Here is a 21,361-nt window from a genome sequence, read left to right as displayed (position 1 = left end):
AGCCATGTTTCAGCAACACCAACTATATCTATGTGTTCCTCCAGCACTATGGCCTCAAGCTCCCCCATATTGTATGCTAGACTTCTGGCATTTGTGAACATACACTTTAACTTGCATCTCAAATTACCAGGTTTGGTATTAGAAATGTTATTATTTGACATTATTTGGGCATTTTTATTTTCATTGCTATTTTGTAACAGAAGGATCTCCTTATTCTGTTGTCTAGTCCACTCCCCACAGTCTATTTCTCCCCCTCCCCAATATAGTCTGACCCCTCAGCTAGAATTCTCTCCCCCAGCACAGTGGACCCCCTTCCATTTAGGTGCAAATCATCTGCAGAATACAGTTTGTACCCCAATGAAAAGTCAGCCCACTGCTCTAGGACCCTAAAGCCATCTCGTCTACACCAAGACTTAAGCCATGCATTTAACTCCCTGAGCCCCACTGTCTTTCCTGTGTTGCACATGGCACAGGCAGTACTCTCCCTTGGAGGTGCTTCACTTCAGCTTGTAGCCTTGTTCTTAAACTTATTCTTAAGGCACCTCCACCTACCATGTATTCTGTCATTGGTACCCACATGGACCACAACAACTGGATCATCACCAGCCCCTCCCAGTAATTTATCCACCCGTTCCACCACATGCTGAACCCCGGCACCAGGGAGACAGCAAACCATTTGGTTGAGGCGGTCTTGGCAACATGTTATACTATCCGTCTTCCTGATTATAGAATCCCCTACAACTACTAAATGTCTTGTCAATGTACTGAGCTTGGTTCCGCTGCTGTATATATATATATATATATATATATATATATATATACACTGATCTTGGGTCTGGTGTTAATATATGTACTGAGCTTGGGTCTGGTCTTGTATATATGTACTGAGCTTGAGTCTGATATTGTATGTATGTATGTACTTGGTTCTGGTGCTGTATATGCCAAGATCACAGGGTATGTGGACCCACTAGGCCGCTCTGCCGTAGCGGAGAGGCAGCTGGCCTAGTCACAGTCTATACAAAAGTCTATAGCAGTTGGTAACACACGGGTACCTGAACTAGTCCAGACATTGGCTGAGGCTTCAGCACAGCTGGAGGTAGGTACAGCAGGTTGCGTCAGACGTGGCGGACAGTACTAGACGTGGCAGAAGACACTGGGCGTAGCAAACGACAGCAGGTGCAGTAGGGCATGACTCCAACACTAAGAGGCTCAAAAACGAGAACACAGCACAGGATACAGGATACGGGTAACATGGCACGGAATACAGGATACAGTTAACAGAACACGGGTAACAACTGGAACGGGAAAACACTAAGGAATCATTTGCAAGACAGACTTGGGATGCACTAACAACGCTCAGGCAAGGATCAGAAGGGCAGTGCCCTTCTTATAGTCCAGGAAATGTGTAGTTGATGATGATGATGATGATGATTGTTCACATGTGCGTTCTGGCCCTTTAAGACCGGGCATGAGCCTGCGAGCGCACCCTACGGGACACAGCGGAGAAGAGCAGGAGTGGGCACTGGCGTCTCCTAGGAAGGAGATGCGAGCCAGCGCTCACTGATCCATGGCTGCGGGCCGTCGGGAAGTGAGTAAACCCGACGTCCCGCAGCCATGGACTCTACAGTATCCCTCCTTTTACGCCTCCTCCTCTTGGGACCAGAACGAGAGAGAAATTTCTTAATGAGAGCAGGGGCACTGAGTGTAATGTCGGGGTAGGGAGACAGAAGGTGAGCCCTAATCTACCCGCCACTCTGTCCCTGCCTACTTGCACGGCCCGTCCTAGGTGACGGCGTACAACTGGGCGACGGTCCCTACGCTTAATATGTGCATGACAGACAAACAGACAAGGGTACACAGAAGCTAAGGGAAATGGGGCAGTTGCCCACGGCAACACCGTGATCAACAGGAGTAGTGAACGAGTCGAGTCAAACCAGGAGTGTACGAGGTACCAAACGCAGAGCAGGAGCGTAGTCAGTAAAGCCAGGGTCAATATGAAGCAAGGTCAATAATAATAGCAGGAGCAGCAGAGCCAGGAAACAGGAAAGAATCACAGGCAAAGACAAGCAGGAAATTCTAGGTTCTCCCACTCCTCAGCCTCCCAGCCTGAGTGGTAGCAGATCGAGTCACTCTATCAGACCTAGGGGCAGGTGCAGACTGATTAACCACGGGCGTCGACACAGAAGCTGTGTCTGGCAGATCCTTTACACTGAGGTTCTCTTCCGGCTCCCAGGACCTCTCCTCAGGCCCAAACCCTCTCCAGTCCACCAAATAGAAAGTCCTTCCTCCTACCCTTTTGCAGTCCAGGATCTCCCTCACCTCAAACACATCACAAGAACCACTGGGAGAAAATGTGGAACTGGAAGTATTAATGTAGCGGTTCAGGACCACTGGTTTCAGGAGGGACACATGAAAGGAGTTGGGGATTCTGAGGGTAGGAGGCAGCCGCAGCTTATAGGAGACAGGGTTTATCTGTTGCATAATCTCAAAAGGACCGAGGAACCTGGGAGCAAACTTGTATGAAGGCACCTTCAAGCGAATGTTTCATGAGGACAGCCAGACTTTGGTACCTGGTAGATACAGAGGCGGCTCTCTTCTCTTTGTATTCGCTGAGAGGCAGCTAGCCTAGTTACAGTCTATACAAAAGTCTATAGCAGTTCGTAACACATGGGTACCTGAACAAGTCCAGACAGTGGCTGAGGCTTCAGCACAGATGGAAGTAGGTACAACAGGCTGCATCAGACGTGGCGGACAGTACTAGACGTGGCAGACGACACTGGACATGGCAGAAGACACTGGACGTGGCAGAAGACACTGGACGTGGCAAACGACAGCAAATGCAGTAGAGCACGACTCCAACACTGAGGCTCAGAAATGAGAACACAGCATGGGATACAGGATACGGGTAACAGGGCATGGGATACAGGATACGGGTAACAGGGCATGGGTAACAACTGGAATGCGAAAACACTAAGGGACCATTTGTAAGACAGACTTGGGATACACTAACAACGCTCAGGCAAGGATCAGAAGGGCAGGGCCGGGCAGAGCGCTAGCATAGGTTCTTCTCCGGGACTCTGTGGAATTCCCTGACATTGCTGTCCATATATGGACAGTTTTGTCAGGGTCTTCCCCAGAGTGGAGTCTCGGGGCAGAGCGCTAGCATAGGCTCTGCTCCGGGACTCTGGAATCACCTGACATTGCTGTCCACATATGGACAGCGATGTCTATTGATTCCCCAGAACTGGACAGTGATGTCAGGAGAACAGCTGGAGTCCCAGTAGTAGCGCTCTGTCCGGGACTCCAGCTCTGGGGTTGCCCCTGACATCTCTGTCCATATATGAACAGTGATGTCAGGAGCAGAGCTGGAATCCCAGGCAGGGTGCTAGAAGCGACTCTGCTCCGGGACTACAGCTCCTGGGCAAGCCCCTGACATCACTCTCCATATATAGACACTGATGTTAGTTGCTTCTCCAGAGTTCCGGAGTAGAGTCCGCTTTGGGACACCAGCTCTGGGGTTGCCCCTGACATCACATTCCGGTCCAGGAGGATCCCCTCACGTCACTGTGTATGAACAGTGACATCAGGGGCTCCTCCAGCAGAGGAATCCCTGGCCAAAGCGTAGGCAACGCTCTGGCTGGGGATTCCACTCCTAGAGGGAGCCTCAATGGAGCTATCTACTGGGGGTGTCTGTGGCACTATCTACAAGGGGTGTGTGTGGCATTATCTAAAAGGGGTGTGTGTGGCATTATCTACAGAGGGTGCTGTGGCAGCATCTACAGAGGGCACTGTGGCAGCATCTACAGAGGGCACTGTGGCAGCATCTACAGATGGCACTGTGGCAGCATCTACAGAGGGCACTGTGGCAGCATCTACGGAGGGCACTGTGGCAGCATCTACAGAGGGCACTGTGGCAGTATCTACAGAGGGCACTGTGGCAGCATCTACAGAGGACACTGTGGCAGCATCTACAGAGGGCACTGTGGAATTCTCTACAGAGGGCACTGTGGAATTATCTACAGAGGGCACTGTGGAATTATCTACAGAGGGCACTGTGGCATTATCTACAGAGGGCACTGTGGCATATCTACAGAGGGCACTGTGGCATTATCTACAGAGGGCACTGTGGCATTATTTACATAGGGCACTGTGGCATTATCTACAGAGGGCACTGTGGCATTATCTACAGAGGGCACTGTTGCATTATCTACAGAGGGCACTGTGGCATTATCTACAGAGGGCACTGTGGCATTATTTACATAGGGCACTGTGGCATTATCTACAGAGGGCACTGTGGCATTATCTACAGAGGGCACTGTGGCATTATCTACAGAGGGCACTGTGGCAGCATCTACAGAGGGCACTGTGACAGCATCTACAGAGGGCACTGTGGCAGCATCTACAGAGGGCACTGTGGCAGTATCTATAGAGGGCACTGTGGCAGTATCTACAGAAAGCGCTGTGGCACTACCTATAAAGGGTACTGTGGCAGCATCTACAGAGGGCACTGTGGCAGCATCTACAGAGGGCACTGTGGCAGCATCTACAGAGGGCACTGTGGCAGCATCTACGGAGGGCACTGTGGCAGCATCTACAGAGGGCACTGTGGCAGTATCTACAGAGGGCACTGTGGCAGCATCTACAGAGGACACTGTGGCAGCATCTACAGAGGGCACTGTGGCAGCATCTACATATATAGACACTGATGTTAGTTGCTTCTCCAGAGTTCCGGAGTAGAGTCCGCTTTGGGACACCAGCTCTGGGGTTGCCCCTGACATCACATTCCGGTCCAGGAGGATCCCCTCACGTCACTGTGTATGAACAGTGACATCAGGGGCTCCTCCAGCAGAGGAATCCCTGGCCAAAGCGTAGGCAACGCTCTGGCTGGGGATTCCACTCCTAGAGGGAGCCTCAATGGAGCTATCTACTGGGGGTGTCTGTGGCACTATCTACAAGGGGTGTGTGTGGCATTATCTAAAAGGGGTGTGTGTGGCATTATCTACAGAGGGCACTGTGGAATTATCTACAGAGGGCACTGTGGAATTATCTACAGAGGGCACTGTGGCATTATCTACAGAGGGCACTGTGGCATATCTACAGAGGGCACTGTGGCATTATCTACAGAGGGCACTGTGGCATTATTTACATAGGGCACTGTGGCATTATCTACAGAGGGCACTGTGGCATTATCTACAGAGGGCACTGTTGCATTATCTACAGAGGGCACTGTGGCATTATCTACAGAGGGCACTGTGGCATTATTTACATAGGGCACTGTGGCATTATCTACAGAGGGCACTGTGGCATTATCTACAGAGGGCACTGTGGCATTATCTACAGAGGGCACTGTGGCAGCATCTACAGAGGGCACTGTGACAGCATCTACAGAGGGCACTGTGGCAGCATCTACAGAGGGCACTGTGGCAGTATCTATAGAGGGCACTGTGGCAGTATCTACAGAAAGCGCTGTGGCACTACCTATAAAGGGTACTGTGGCAGCATCTACAGAGGGCACTGTGGCAGCATCTACAGAGGGCACTGTGGCAGCATCTACAGAGGGCACTGTGGCAGCATCTACAGAGGGCACTGTGGCAGCATCTACAGAGGGCACTGTGGCAGTATCTACAGAAAGCACTGTGACAGTATCTACAAAGGGCACTGTGGAAGTATCTATAGAGGGCTCTGTGGCACGATCAAAAAAGGGGCTGCCTAATTTTGACATTTGTGTGTCTGCCAAACGCTGACAACTGAGCTGCCGGACTGCATTTAGCGACACTTAAACTGTAAAAGTGGTTTGTTGAAATAAGCACGTGGAGAAATCTCGCACATTTCCGGTAAGTTTAAACCTAGCGCTATTATTCTAGTAATGTAGTATTAGTAACATAATGTTATAGTAGTTCAAATAACTAATTAATGAACAATAATTTTGTAATGTATCAAATTTGAAAGTAATGCAGTCCGTCAACTTCAATTTTTTTCTATATGTGGCCCATTTGAGACCCCTGGCTTAGAACATAAGCAGCAATTTCTTATATTTTCAAGAAAATCTCAACTTTTTTTTTTTAGGTACCTGTTCAGTTCTGAAGTGGCTTTGAGGGGGCCTATGTATTAGAAACCCCCATAAAACACCCCAATTTAAAAACTAGACCCCTCAAAGTATTCAAAACAGCACGTAGAAAGTTTCTTAACACTTTAGGCGTTTCACAGGAATTAAAGCAAATTGGAGGTGAAATTTGCAAATTTCATTTTTCTTGCAGAAATTCAACTTAATCCATTTTTTTTCTGTAACACAGAAGGTTTTTACCAGAAAAATACTATCAAATATGTATTGCCCAGAATCTGCAGTTTTTATAAATACCCCACATGTGGTCCTAGTGTGCAAGTAGACTAAAAGACAGGCCTCAGAAGCAAAGAAGCACCTAGTGCATTTTGGGGTCTCTTTTTTATTAGAATTTTTGCTTAAAATTTATTATTTTTACAAGGAATAAAATACCAAATTTTGTTTCCCAAAATACCTGCAATACCCCATTTGTGGTGATAAACTGCCGTTTGAGCCCATGGGAGGGCTAAGAGGGAAAAGGACCGCTATGTGTTCTTTGGAGTCCAATTTTGGTGGATTGCTTTCGGGTGCTATGTCGCATTTGCAGAGCCCCAGAGGTATCAAAGCAATGGAAACCCACTAGAAGTGACCCAATTTTGGAAACTACACCCCTCAAGGAATTCATCTAGAGGTGTAGTGAGCAATTTTCTATGTATATATGTATGCCATTTCAGTGTCCAATATATTGTGCCAGGCATGAGCCACTGGAGATATACTCCCTATAAATTGTAATGTGGGTTCTCCTGGGTACGGCAATACCCTACATGTGGCTGTTATGTGCTGCCTGGGCACACGGCAGGACTTAGAAGGGAAGGACCACCATTTGGCCTACTGGAGCTTTTCTGGTGCTAAGTTTTGAATGCAGAAGCCCCTGAGGTACCAGTACAGTTGAAACCCCAATAAGTGGCCCTATTTTAAAATCGACATCCCTTAAGGCATTTATCTAAAGGTGTAGTGAGCATTTTGACCCCACAAGTATTTCTAAAACGTAATGTGCAGCAGATGGTGCAGTGTGAGATTTGCAATTTTCTATATATGTATGCAATTTCAGTGTCCAATATATTTTGCCCAGCATGCACCACCGGAGATATACACCCTATAAATTGTAATGTGGGTTCTCCTGAGTACGGAAATACCCTACATGTGTCTGTTATCTGCTGCCTGTGCACACGTCAGGGCTCAGAAGGGAATTATGAGGGGGATAAGCTGTGCAGAGTGCATCAGGGTAAATTAATAATCAAGGGTTGTATGGGAAATTTTAAAACAATCTTTTACACTAAGCCCTGGTTTTTCAGGACACGTGTCACATTGATGTATTGTGTCCACTCTTATAGCAGACTCTGCACCTGTTTTGACTCTTTCTCTTCCCACCAGTTTGGGGAACTTCTCCTGGAAAGTGTTGCCCTGGTACGATGCGTGTGGTCTCGCTTCCAGAAGTACTGGGTGCCCCCTTCATAGTTCCTAAAAATTAGGTTCTTGATAACCACCTCCTGAAATTCCAGGAAAGTTCCCCTCTGGCCTGCACATCAACATAGCACGTACGCATTGTACAATGTCCTCTGTATGATGTGATCGGCCAGCATCTTATACCACACCCTCGATTTCCGCATGGCACTGTAGGGCTTCAGGATTTGATCAGACAAGTCCACCCCTCCCATGTACCTATTGTAGTCCAGGATGCAGTCTGATTTGGGGGTCTCTCTACTGGTACCTCGTACAGGTACATGGGTACTGGTGTGGCCATGTATTGTTGTCAATACAAGGACATCTCTCTTGTCCTTGTAATTGACACAATATGTTGCTGCTAAAATGTGCCCTGCTCTCACCCCTTCTGAGTGTTTGCCCAAGCAGTGTCTTAGGGAGGCCTCTGATATTTTTTTTAGCTGTGCCGCATGCCACAGTACTTCTGGAAGTGAGGCAGTTGAAGAATGGGGCGCTTGCATAAAAATTATTCAGGTAGGAGGTGGTAACCCTGGTCCAGCAGTGGGTGCACCAAATCCCACACAATTTTGGCGTTAACGCTCAGTAAGGGGGAGGGCATTCTGGGGGCTGAATACTGGTGTCCTTCCCTTCATATATTCTAAATGTTTAAGTATACCCTGTTGCACTCTCGCACAGCTTATAGATCTTTACGCCATACCTTGCCCTCTTACTCAGCAGGTACTGGCGGAATTGAAGCCTCCCTTTAAAATGTACCAGGGACTCATCAACAGAAATACACTTCTCGGCGGTGTATGCTTGGGCAAACCGGGCACAGAAATGGTCAATAAGGGGTCACAGTTTATATAAATGGTCAAAACTGGGGACATCTCGGGGTGGGCACTGCTCATTATCAGTATAATGTAGGAAGCTAAGCATTGCCTCATAACGCATCCTGGACATGGCCATGCGGTACATCGGAGTGTGGTAAAAGATGTCTGTGCTCCAGTAGGTCCTAATGGATGGCTTTTTCAGAAGCCCCATGTTCAAGAGCAGTCCACAGAACTTTACAGGAGTCTACCTCTGGGATTTGGCATAAAATGATGTGGGGTTCTTGGTTATATACTGTTGGGCATATAAATTTGTCTGGGACACCATAAGCTCTATAAACTCATCATTGAAAAAGAACTTGAAAAAGTCCATCTCACTGATCTCTGCCGTGTTAAATTTGATCCCTGGGCTGCCCGTGTACTCAGGGATTTGGGGTTCATAACTGTCTGGTGTGGGCGTCCAAATGGGGTCGAGAAAAAAGATAGGAGAGAACCTCCAGCTCACCTTAGGGCAATGAATGAGTTTGGTGCCCGTTGCGCCAGGATCCCCGTGTCGGCACACGTCAGTAGAGACACAAAAGACAGTAGATGTGATCCAGCGCAGAGAGAAATAAGTCCAATTTCCAGGTAAGTTAAAATGGAAACTCGTTCCGATTTTATTGGTATGACATAAAAAACACCAGGAGACTTGGCTCCTGCAGAGGAAAGGTGGATGAATGGAGAAAAAGTAGGTGTGTGGAGCCTACGCGTTTCAGACGATCTCCTCGTCCTTAATCATGGCTGAAAAATAAGTGATTTGACTGTTGGGGTGAGAACTTATATCCGGTTTGATGCAGGTGTATTAAATTGCGGTTCAGGAGACTGGAGGTGGAACGCAACCGCGTGACCAGTCTCTCGTCGTGTCCTATCCTCCGTCAAACCCAGATGTCTGTGATTCACAGCACCAGGACCCGAGATGAAATCGTGGTACTACCTGTACAATGAGAATATATGGCCTGTAATAACCCTCTGACACCAGAAATAATGGCCATATATTATGGTATGGACGAATCTCACAACATTTACTACCCCTTGAGCTTGTTGTTGATTAAAGGCAAAAAACCTTTTTATTTATATATAATACACTTCATAGGTATACAGGGAAAACTACCGCTCATAAGAATATGTTTATATTAGTATACTTATCAAATAAGGGGTTCGAGCTTCAAAATTGAACATTTACTTTGCTATTGATTTGATATTTTTCTGTAACGAGACAATGTTCATAGTAACAGATTAAAACAAAAAAGTTTTCCCTGTATACCTATGAAGTGTATTATATATAAATAAAAAGGTTTTTTGCCTTTAATCAACAACAAGCTCAAGGGGTAGTAAATGTTGTGAGATTCGTCCATACCATAATATATGGCCATTATTTCTGGTGTCAGAGGGTTATTACAGGCCATATATTCTCATTGTACAGGTAGTAGTAAACTAACAACCGTAAACTGCCAAATTTGATCTGTTGTACTTTGGTACACCACACTACTTCGATGTCAAAACAAAAGTTTAAATGCATGGAGATATATTACGCCAGTGCTAGTCACATTTTATTTTCTTTTAGATTTTTTGCACCTAGGGTGCATTCACACTATTCTTTTTCACACCAAACCGTATTTTGATGAATGGGGTGTTTGTCATCTAGAGCTTATATCCGGTCTAGTCTAAACATACATATAATTTTGTTCTCTTTATATTTATGTCGTAACCCCCCCGTTTTTCAAAGATCAAAATGGACGTAGCTGATTGCTATTAATAAATATATAAGATAGCCACATATATACTTACCACGATTTCATCTCGGGTCCTGGTGCTGTGAATCACAGACATCTGGGTTTGACGGAGGATAGGACACGACGAGAGACTGGTCACGCGGTTGCGTTCCACCTCCAGTCTCCTGAACCGCAATTTAATACACCTGCATCAAACCGGATATAAGTTCTCACCCCAACAGTCAAATCACTTATTTTTCAGCCATGATTAAGGACGAGGAGATCGTCTGAAACGCGTAGGCTCCACACACCTACTTTTTCTCCATTCATCCACCTTTCCTCTGCAGGAGCCAAGTCTCCTGGTGTTTTTTATGTCATACCAATAAAATCGGAACGAGTTTCCATTTTAACTTACCTGGAAATTGGACTTATTTCTCTCTGCGCTGGATCACATCTACTGTCTTTTGTGTCCAAATGGGGTCACTTTGCTCTGGGGTATCAATTGTTGCAGGGTCACTTCTCTCAGGGGTTTAAACTGTGGTGGTGGTCCTGGGGTGTCTCCTAGGGTGTCCCTCCTCTTCATCACTGGATGAGGAGGTCGACAAATAAAACAGAGTCTCACCATCTGACTAGTCTGTTTTCGAGTCAAGAAATGAATGCGCCTCTTCGGCAGCAAATGTCCGTTGGGACATGTTTGTTGTGCTTAGACACGTACAAACTGTATATACAGCAAAAAAAAATAATTCCAAAACTTTACCTAAACTAGCACAAAAGCGTGTTCTGTTTTTTTTTTTGTTTTTAGAGAACAAGTGGACTTCTCTGACACTAAAACTAACTAGGGCGAGGAATCCTAACACTAAACCTAACTAGATTTTATGTGAACTTCTCTAACGCTAAACCTAACTACGGCGACGATTCCCTGACACTAAACCTATCTAGATTATTCCAAGCTTCCCTGACACTAAACCTGACTAGATTATTCCAAATTTCCCTGACGCTAAACCTAAGTACGGTGACGGGTGCCTGACGCTAAATCGAACTAGATTTTATGTGAATTTCCCTTACGCTAAACCTAATTACTGTGATGGATCCCTAACGCTAAACTTGAATACAGTGACGAATTTCTGACGCTAAGTTCCCTGACGCTATACCTAACTACACTTTTTGACGTTTCCCTGACACTAAACAAACCTAATACTAAACTAAACAGTTAAATTGTCAAAATTGGTTAAGCTACGGAAAAAAATATAACAAAGTTGAATATTTTTGCACAAAACAGGCATGCACCTATATCTGTGACTATTTTCTGCCAGATAACTGTCACAAAACTCTTAATAATTGTCCCTTAGTGTGTTTTTCTGCATTTTTTACCATTGACTTCTAAAAATAAAACTATGGCATTGAAAACCAAATGTAAATATAGTACCACTAGCTTTTATACCCGGCGTTGCTCGGGAGGTTGACTTACGGTATAGATAGAGTAAAAGCTCACTATTTAAATACCCGATTATGTGTTGTAAGGCCCCATGCAAACGACCGCAGAATTCGTACGTAATTACGGACCCATTTACTTCTATTGCCCATGGACACCTTCCTGTATATTTACAGGAATGTGTCCGTGCCGTAGAAAGGCTCCGCAAAAGCTAGGAAATGTCTATAGGATTTATATGGAAGCACGACCCGCATAATAATTAGAGAGTATTAAAAGTTAATTTACCTGCTTCTTCCTCCAGTCCGGCCTCCCGGGATGACGTTTCATCCCATGTGACTGCTGCAGCCAATCACTGGCCAATCACAGGCTGCAGCGGTCACATGGACTGCCGGGTCATCCAGGGAGGTCGGGCTGGATGTCAAGAGGGATGCGTCACCAACACAACGGTACGTATGAACTTCTTTTACTTTCAACGGTACGTATGAACTTCTTTTAGTTACTCATTGCTTCTCCATGCATTTTAGTCCCTCAATTATACGAGACAGGACAACTGTCCTGCCTCTGTGTAAACCCGCTGTGGCCAACATCGCAGTGATGCTGTGTTAGGCAATTCAGCGAGGAATGATGTACGTTGCAGCCAATTATGGGCTGCCACGTCATCAATAGGGGGCGGAGCCTATTCCCTGATTTTAAAACCAATGAAAAATCGGGCTTCAAATAAACTTTCGAAAATATATATAAGACTTTGCGTCTACCAAAGTCTCAGTTCTAGACAAGTAATGCAAAATATTTCCTTGCCTGCACAGGTGTCCCGCAAAATACCTGCCACACAGAGGCACCCAAAAATTGCCAGAAATGCACCTAAACAGTACAAGTGATACTTTCAAATCAAACCCATATAATTCCATAAATGGCACTATACAGCTTCTGACACACATGCTCCAGAGTCCAGCCCTTTCGTAACAGGCTTGACTTCTTAGCATCTGACATGTGTGCACATTAAATGCAGAAACATGTTTGCACATTAATCATTGTAATGGATCAAGTATTAGCTGTTAAATTCAGCCTATCAGTTCTACTAAATTGAAAAAAACATGATAAAAATGAGTGCTATCCCACACAGTTGAATTTTCTACTCTTGGAGAGCACGCACTCTCTTATGTACTCTTATAATGTGGAATGCAAAACTGCACTCATATCTCATATTCATATATTATGCACCCCTATTCACAAAATTATATTTGAATCACAAGTTTTTATCTTTCTTTTTATATACAAGAAGCTGTTACCAGCAGGACAATTCCACTAACTCCAACTACCATTGATAATTGCATAAACAAATAAATAGATTTGAATTTTATTAAGCTCCTTGGAGCAAAAAAGAGAAGAAAACTAACTACACTAGTTCATTTAAAATGTCACCTCCATTTACAATTGAATAGACTGTGCACTAAGTGTATGTATCTCAGTTGCAGTACCGCTCCTGGCTGCAGCCCAGCAAGTCAGACACTCTGCATATATGATAGGCAATGGAGGTAAGTTTTTGAATTAGGCATATGTTGGATAGTGCAGGGAGCCAAGAGTCGCTTGCTCAGTGCGGCACCGCAGACAATGAGCATGTCGACATCTGACATGTCCCAACATAGAACCCGTGCAGTGCATCAGGCTTTATTCTCATGTGGTAGCATCCCACATTTAAAGCAATCATACTACAGTGTGAAGTCCATATAGTGCACTGCTCACATACATCTATACTCAATAGGGCCTGAAATGCTTAGCGATAAGTAGAAGAACTAGGCAGCCATTACATATGGCCACTCTCACAGAATCGCACGGTGTGAACAAGCACCCATTACATGCACAAATGTATATGGAATCGCGTGGTGTGAACAGACGCCAATTGGATGCACAACTGTTTATGGGATCCAAAGGGACCCAGCTCCGATTCGAACATTATATCTCCCACTGGTTATCATAAGGTCAATACATGTGCATATATCTCTCCCATGTCAATATAAATGGTGCAATCTCACAATACATTTTTAAAATAAGATAATAAAAAGACACTCAGAGTAGAAAACGTTTTCTCAATAATATATAGTATATTGTGTCTACTAGAGAGGGAATTTATGCAAAAGGGCACCATACCCTACAATAGAGTTGGTAAGTAAATACAGTATATATGGTGGTCAGCCCAACCACGTTGCCTAAGGATACGTGCATCCATATGTGACACGTATCTAAAGCTAACAGAAATACTCTCATCAAATGAAAGCTGCAAAATTGAAACCCTGATTAAGGCCAGTGGGGCTCAGAGTGTTGAGGCGATATATCCATCTGGCCTCTTCCTGCAATAATCTGCGGTCAAGATTGCCCGAACGTGGGCCCATCTTGACCAAAGACACACCCCAGAATTTCAGTGCCCGGGTATCACCACCGTGGAGAGAATGGACATGTCTCGACAGTGGCGTATCCTCCTTCCCAGTGATGGAAAAGCAATGTCGAGAAATTCTCCTCCTAAGCTCCTGAATAGTCTTACCTATGTACAGTTTTGGGCATGGGCATTGAGCCGCATAAACCACTGATTTGTCGGAATCTGACATCTCGGGTACAGACGAGTCTAATAGTTCCAGGATCGGAACTAAGCGTAAAATTAGGAATATTAAATTTAATTCCTCTAAGAGACCTCCTACTCAGGCGAAATCGGTACCAATATGTCAAATCAATTTAGCAACACAATCTGGTGCTGGGTCAAGTTCCTAGTTTACACCATGAAACCCTTTTACGTAGGGGCCTCTCTTACACTCCGGTCCTCGCTTTCGATGAATTCAATTGGGTCAAGGATGTGAATCTCTTTGCCCGCAAATTGGCCTTGGGGAAATATTTTAAAAACAGCGCAACTGGTGACGGTGGTATTGCGGGGATGGAGGTCAGGACTTTACGTGACCTTGAGACACTGTTACTTGAAAGCGAGGTGGGTGGCACTGTCGCAGAGGGTCCCTTTTCATCTCTCAAACCCAGATCTAAACTTACCCCCCTGTTCTCACAATACGCTCACATAGACGTCTTTGTTAAGATGGTGAGCGCAGACTTGAAAAAATTTAGATCAAATAGAGAGAATAGATTCAGTAATCTGAACGCGACGGAGAGAGTAGCCCTTGAGGACTTGTGTCAAAATGGACAACTTATCATCAAACCCTCTGACAAGGGTGGTAATATTGTCGTAATGGACGAAAAAGACTATGTCCTAATGGTACATAGGTTGTTGGACGATAAGTCCACATATACCATTTTAGACAAAAATCCTACAGACAACTATCTTACTGAACTCAGAATTATCCTTGTCGAGGCAAAGACACATAATATCATCACTAAAGATGAATTTAAATCTATGTTCATTTCCAGTCCGACAATCCCTACTTTTTATGCACTCCCTAAGATACACAAGACCATTCGCCCTGTCCCTGGCAGGCCCATTGTATCAGGCAATGATAGCCTCACCCAAGGCATTAGCCTCTATGTGGACGAGATATTGTCATCCTTTGTCACTTCACTGCCATCATATCTCAAGGACACCAAAGACACTATCACCAGGATCCAGGATATCCAGGTCAATTCATCTACTCTAATTGCCAGTATAGACGTGGAGTCTTTATATACAAGCATACAACACGAACTAGGCATCACTGCAGTCACCCATTTTTTGAGCACCAGAGGTACACAATTTCAGATGCACAATAATTTCGTTTTGTCACTCTTACGGTTTCTTTTAACTCACAACTACTTTATTTTCGATAGAAAATTTTATCACCAGACGAAAGGCACAGCTATGGGCACAGCATGTGCTCCCACCTACGCAAATTTATTTTTGGGGTGGTGGGAAGACACAATAGTTTTCACTGATGATCTACTCTGTTACACCAGTCACATACTATTCTGGGGTCGCTATATAGACGACATTTTGATACTCTGGGAGGGAGACTCCACCGCCTTTCTGGACTTCATGTCTATACTGAATAACAATGCCATAGGTATGAGATTTACGTATGAAATTCATCATAAAGAAATTATATTTCTAGATCTTCGGATATCTCTGGATTCTGATGGTAGTGTCCAGACCACGATTAGCCGTAAGCCTACGGCCACCAACAGTCTTCTCCACTGGGAAAGTCACCATCCCCCGGCTCTAAAGAGGGGTATCCCGGTGGGTCAGTACTTGAGAGCTAGAAGGAACTGCTCGGATGAAGCATCCTTTGAAACTGAGTGTGACGGTCTTTTTCATAAATTCACGGCTCGTGGTTACCCAAAAAAACACCTACATAGGGCCTACGCCAGGGCCAGAGCAACAAAAAGGCAGGATCTCTTATGCGGATCAGTATCCACTAAAAATGCTAATTCCGTTGTGCCCACTTCGGTCATTAGATGTATCGGGACTTATGACGCATGTTCCCTCCAGGTCAGAAAGATCCTGGAGAAACATTGGCCTATTTTAAGAGCAGACCCTGATCTACATGACCGGATCTCCCCAGTCCCTAGTGTCACATATAGAAGGGGGAAAAACCTACGTGAACATTTAGTTCACAGCCACTATTCAAAACCGTCATCTACTCCCAAATGCTGGCTTAAGACAACAACCACGGGCTCACATCCGTGCGGCAGGTGCTCATTCTGCCCCTATATGCCCGTCACTAAAAATTTCTCTAATACTTCTGATGGTAAGACCTATCAGATAAAACAGTTCATGAACTGTCAGAGCAGTGGCCTGGTTTATGCGGCTCAATGCCCATGCCCAAAACTGTACATAGGTAAGACTATTCAGGAGCTTAGGAGTAGAATTTCTCGGCATTGCTTTTCCATCACTGGGAAGGAGGATACGCCACTGTCGAGACATGTCCGTTCTCTCCACGGTGGTGATACCCGGGCACTGAAATTCTGGGGTGTGTCTTTGGTCAAGATGGGCCCACGTTCGGGCAATCTTGACCGCAGATTATTGCAGGAAGAGGCCAGATGGATATATCGCCTCAACACTCTGAGCCCCACTGGCCTTAATGAGGGTTTCAATTTTGCAGATTTCATTTGATGAGAGTATTTCTGTTAGCTTTAGATACGTGTCACATATGGATGCACATATCCTTAGGCAACGTGGTTGGGCTTACCACCATATATACTGTATTTACTTACCAACTCTATTGTAGGGTATGGTGCCCTTTTGCATAACTTCCCTCTCTAGTAGACACAATATACTATATATTATTGAGAAAACGTTTTCTACTCTGAGTGTCTTTTTATTATCTTATTTTAAAAATGTATTGTGAGATTGCGCCATTTATATTGACATGGGAGAGATATATGCACATGTATTGACCTTATGATAACCAGTGGGAGATATAATGTTCGAATCGGAGCTGGGTCCCTTTGGATCCCATATACAGTTGTGCATCCAATTGGCGTCTGTTCACACCACGCGATTCCATATACATTTGTGCATGTAATGGGTGCTTGTTCACACCGTGCGATTCTGTGAGAGTGGCGATATGTAATGGCTGCCTAGTTCTTCTACTTATCGCTAAGCATTACAGGCCCTATTGAGTATAGATGTATGTGAGCAGTGCACTATATGGACTTCACACTGTAGTATGATTGCTTTAAATGTGGGATGCTACCACATGAGAATAAAGCCTGATGCACTGCACGGGTTCCATTTTGGGACATGGCAGATGTCGACATGCCCATTGTCTGCGGTGCCACACTGAGCAAGCGGCTCTTGGCTCCCTGCACTATCCAACATATGCCTCCGTCGCCCACCTGTTTGTTTTACTATGGGTGTCAGTTACGGCGTGAGGGGGGGGCGGAGTCTTGGTCTCTCCCCCTTGCGTGGCGTTAGCTGGAGGCACAGGTCTCCCTCCCATTGGCCCTCGGTGTTAAATCACCGATTGGCCGGCAAAACTGTCAATCATGGCGTCATGGGGGCTCGGCCCACCATGATGCATTGTGATTGGTGGAAGCGATTCTCCAGCTGTTCCGCCGTGACAGCTTAAAACAGCGTGTCTTTTTCGGCGCGATCTCACAAAGCCCCTGAACCCCTGAGGACGCTGTTTAGCACAGCGAAACATGTCGGGGGGGGGGGGGGGCTCTAATACTCACCTTTTAATTCAAAAACTTACCTCCATTGCCTATCATATATGCAGAGTGTCTGACTCGGTGGGCTGCAGCCAGGAGCGGCACTGCAACTGAGATACATACACTTAGTGCACAGTCTATTCAATTGTAAATGGAGGTGACATTTTAAATGAACTAGTGTAGTTAGTTTTCTTCTCTTTTTTGCTCCAAGGAGCTTAATAAATTTCAAATCTATTTATTTATTTGTTTATGCAATTATCAATGGTAGTTGGAGTTAGTGGAATTGTCCTGCTGGTAACAGCTTCTTGTATATATATATTGCTAATAATTCCTACCAACTGCCGGGGTCTTCCTCTTTTGTATTTTATCTTTCTTTTTATACACTGTAAAAGTTTATTTACTTTTGAAGCTTATGGTTGGCATTGAGCACTGATTCTTAGCTTACTAGTAACCTGTATATTATAGTTCTTCTCTTGATTTTGTATCATCAGTTGTATTCTGTTTTAAATAGTGTACCCCCGAAATGTGGTGCCACTAGACAATTAAATGTAATGTTATACCTATATGGAGAACAACCAAAATCCCCCAATCTAAATGATAAGTATAAACCCATAATGGTATATATTGTGTTGAGGGCGAGGGGCACATAGGCCCATGATAATCATGGTGGTAACGGTGTGGAAACCCACTATTAGAAACAACAACCTAAAAATCGGAGTCTGACACACCACAAATTATTAAAAAGGTATACATTTATTAATTAATGACAATAAAACAATAAACATACAAGTTAAACTATAGAGATGATTACCACAGTACAGGTGGACACCAAACAGTGACATGCAAAAGATGGCACTGTATCATAAATGGGCAATGGATGTAAAGTGAATTACAGCCATACAGACATAAAGCCATATGGCGTCAAGAAAGTCATGCTCCCCCACTATTACATAAAACAATGCATGAAAGTATAACTACAGCAGCCTAACAATCAAAGAAAGAAATGAATGTATGTATACATTTATTTATTTTTGGGGTGTGATGCCAGGCAGTGCTGTTTGTAATATGGGTAAGTTGTTCTATTGCATCTTGCCGAGACAACATTAGGTATTTTAAACCTAACATTGGACAATGCCATATAAATTTATACATACATTCCTTGCTTTCTTTGATTGTTAGATTGTTAGGCTGCTGTAGTTATACTTTCATGCATAGGTTTCATGTAATAGTGGGGGAGCATGACTTTCTTGACCCCATGTGGCTTTATACATGTACATGCAGTGTGCATCCTGTAATTCACTTTACATCCATTGCCCCCTTTATGATACAGCACCATCTTTTGCATGTCACTGTTTGGTGTCCACCTGTACTGTGGTAATCATCTCTATATTTTAACTTGTATGTTTGTTGTTTTATTGTCATTAATTAATAAATGTATACCTTTTTAATAATTTGTGGTGTGTCAGACTCCGATTTTTAGGTTGTTATTAACTAAATGTGATGGCAGGAGATACTACCGGGAGCAGTACAGGGGTCACATCTACAGCTACAGGGGTCACAGTAGACACAGTTGCGATCAAGCCACAAAGCTAGGGGGGCTCATCAACAGTTACGGTCATAACCTCGACCTATGTAGTAAACTGTAGGGGCCCCTGTTACAGTATCAGTATTCTTCCCCTCCTCGCTCCAGAATCAGGTCCGGGTGTAGCGCTGAGTCCTGACGCCTTTCAGTGACACGACATCACAACAATATGTGCACGACGCAGAATGTCATGACGCCGAATGGACCCAGTAGCGAGGAGGGTACGTATAAGAATACTGTCTGCTGGACTGCTGTATCTGATTCTATCATGTGTCTTGCTGACTGCTGTATCTAATTCTATCATATGTGTGATATTGTCTGTTAAGCCGCTGTATCTAATTCTATCTAGTGGCAGAGCACAGGTGCGTAGCTAAAGGCTCATTGGCCCCAGGTGAAATGTTCTTCTTAGGACCCCCCCAACTTCTCTTCATGACCAACATGCCGCAGCTTTCAGCTGACAGTATCACACATGATAGGATTTGACACAGGGCCCAGCGGACAGTATCAGGAGCTCTGTGAGAGTAAGGGGTGCAGAAGGAGACAGGGGCTCTGTTATGGGAGGGGATAACAGAGCCCGTCTCCTTCTGCACCCCTTACTCTCAAAGAGCTCCTGCCACCTTATGCCCCCTGTCCCATGCAGTACTCCTTCCATCTTCTGTGCTCTCTCCCCTAAGAGAGCTCTTTACACCTTTTGTCTTCCATGTAGTTCCCCTGACTTTAAAGGATCAAATACTTTATTAGGCCCCCAGGCTGCCATAACAACCACTGTAAATGGCTGATTGTGCCACGCGGGGGGGGGGGGATTCTAACAATTTAAATGCCACGGTCGCAATTGACCTCGGCATTTAAGGTATTAAACGGGCGGAATCAAAGTGATCTTTGATTCTGCCCATTGCAGTGAGGTGTCGGCTGTGTTACACAGCCATCAACGCTGTGTATGGAGCGAGCTCAGCCCGTGAGCCCGCTCCATACTTCCCCTTAATGGGTGCCGCGTACCAGTACGTGACATGTCGTTAAGGGGTTAAAATTTACTTTGTATAATTATAGTGGAAAATTTATTCCTATAGGTAACAAGTATAAACGACTAAAATTAAACCCCACATGGCTTACACCTTCTGTAAAAAGGGCAATATATGAAAAGAAAAGGGCATTTGAAAAAAACTAATTCGAGGGTACTGCTGTAGCCTTTGTAAATTATAAAGAGCTTAATAAAATCTGTAAAAATACAAAATGAAAGGCAGGTGGCCATGGATAGTAAAACAAAAAAATCTAAATGCAAAAAAGCCAGGGTCTGAACATGTAGGACCCCAAAATAGTAGTAATGGGGGGGGGGGGTTGGTCACAGGGGATCAAGAGAAGGCAGAGTTACTAAATAGGTTCTTTAGCTCTGTATATACATCTGAAGAGAGAGCAGCTGATGTAGCCGGTGCCAGTGCTGTTAATACATCAATTAATATACTGAATTGGCTAAATGTAGATATGGTCCAAGCAAAGTTAAATAAAATAAATATGCACAAGGCCCCGGGACCAGATGGGTTACACCCTAGAGTTATTAAAGAGCTTAGTTCAGTTTCTGTCCCCCTCTTCATAATATTTAGAGATTCTCCAGTGACTGGTATGGTGCCAAGGGACTGGCGCAGGGCAAATGTGGTGCCTATTTTCAAAAAGGGTTCTAGGTCTTCCCCAGGTAATTAAAGACCAGTTAGCTTAACATCAATCATGGGAAAAATGTTTGAGGGGGTATTGAGGGACTATATACAGGATTATGTGACAAAAAATAGTAAAAGCGTGCTGCCTTTCACTTATAATACTAAGGACAGAAGTTGTCAAACCAACCTGATTTGTTTTTATGAAGAGGTGAGCAGAAGCCTAGACAGAGGGGCCGCTGTGGATATAGTGTTTTTGGACTTTGCAAAGGCATTTGACACTGTCCCTCATAGACGTCTAATGGGTAAATTAAGGACTGTAGGTTTAGAGAGTATAGTTTGTAATTGGATTGAGAATTGGCTCAAGGACCGTATCCAGAGAGTTGTGGTCAATGATTCCTACTCTAAATGGTCCCTGGTTATAAGTGGTGTACCCCAGGGTTCTGTGCTTGGAGCACCATTATTCAACTTATTTATTAAT

Source organism: Rhinoderma darwinii, chromosome 10 (genome assembly GCF_050947455.1).
Source record: "Rhinoderma darwinii isolate aRhiDar2 chromosome 10, aRhiDar2.hap1, whole genome shotgun sequence".
Classification (NCBI taxonomy): Eukaryota; Metazoa; Chordata; class Amphibia; order Anura; family Rhinodermatidae; genus Rhinoderma; species Rhinoderma darwinii.
The sequence above is the reverse complement of the archived record's forward strand: the minus strand, read 5'-3'. Positions refer to the sequence as shown.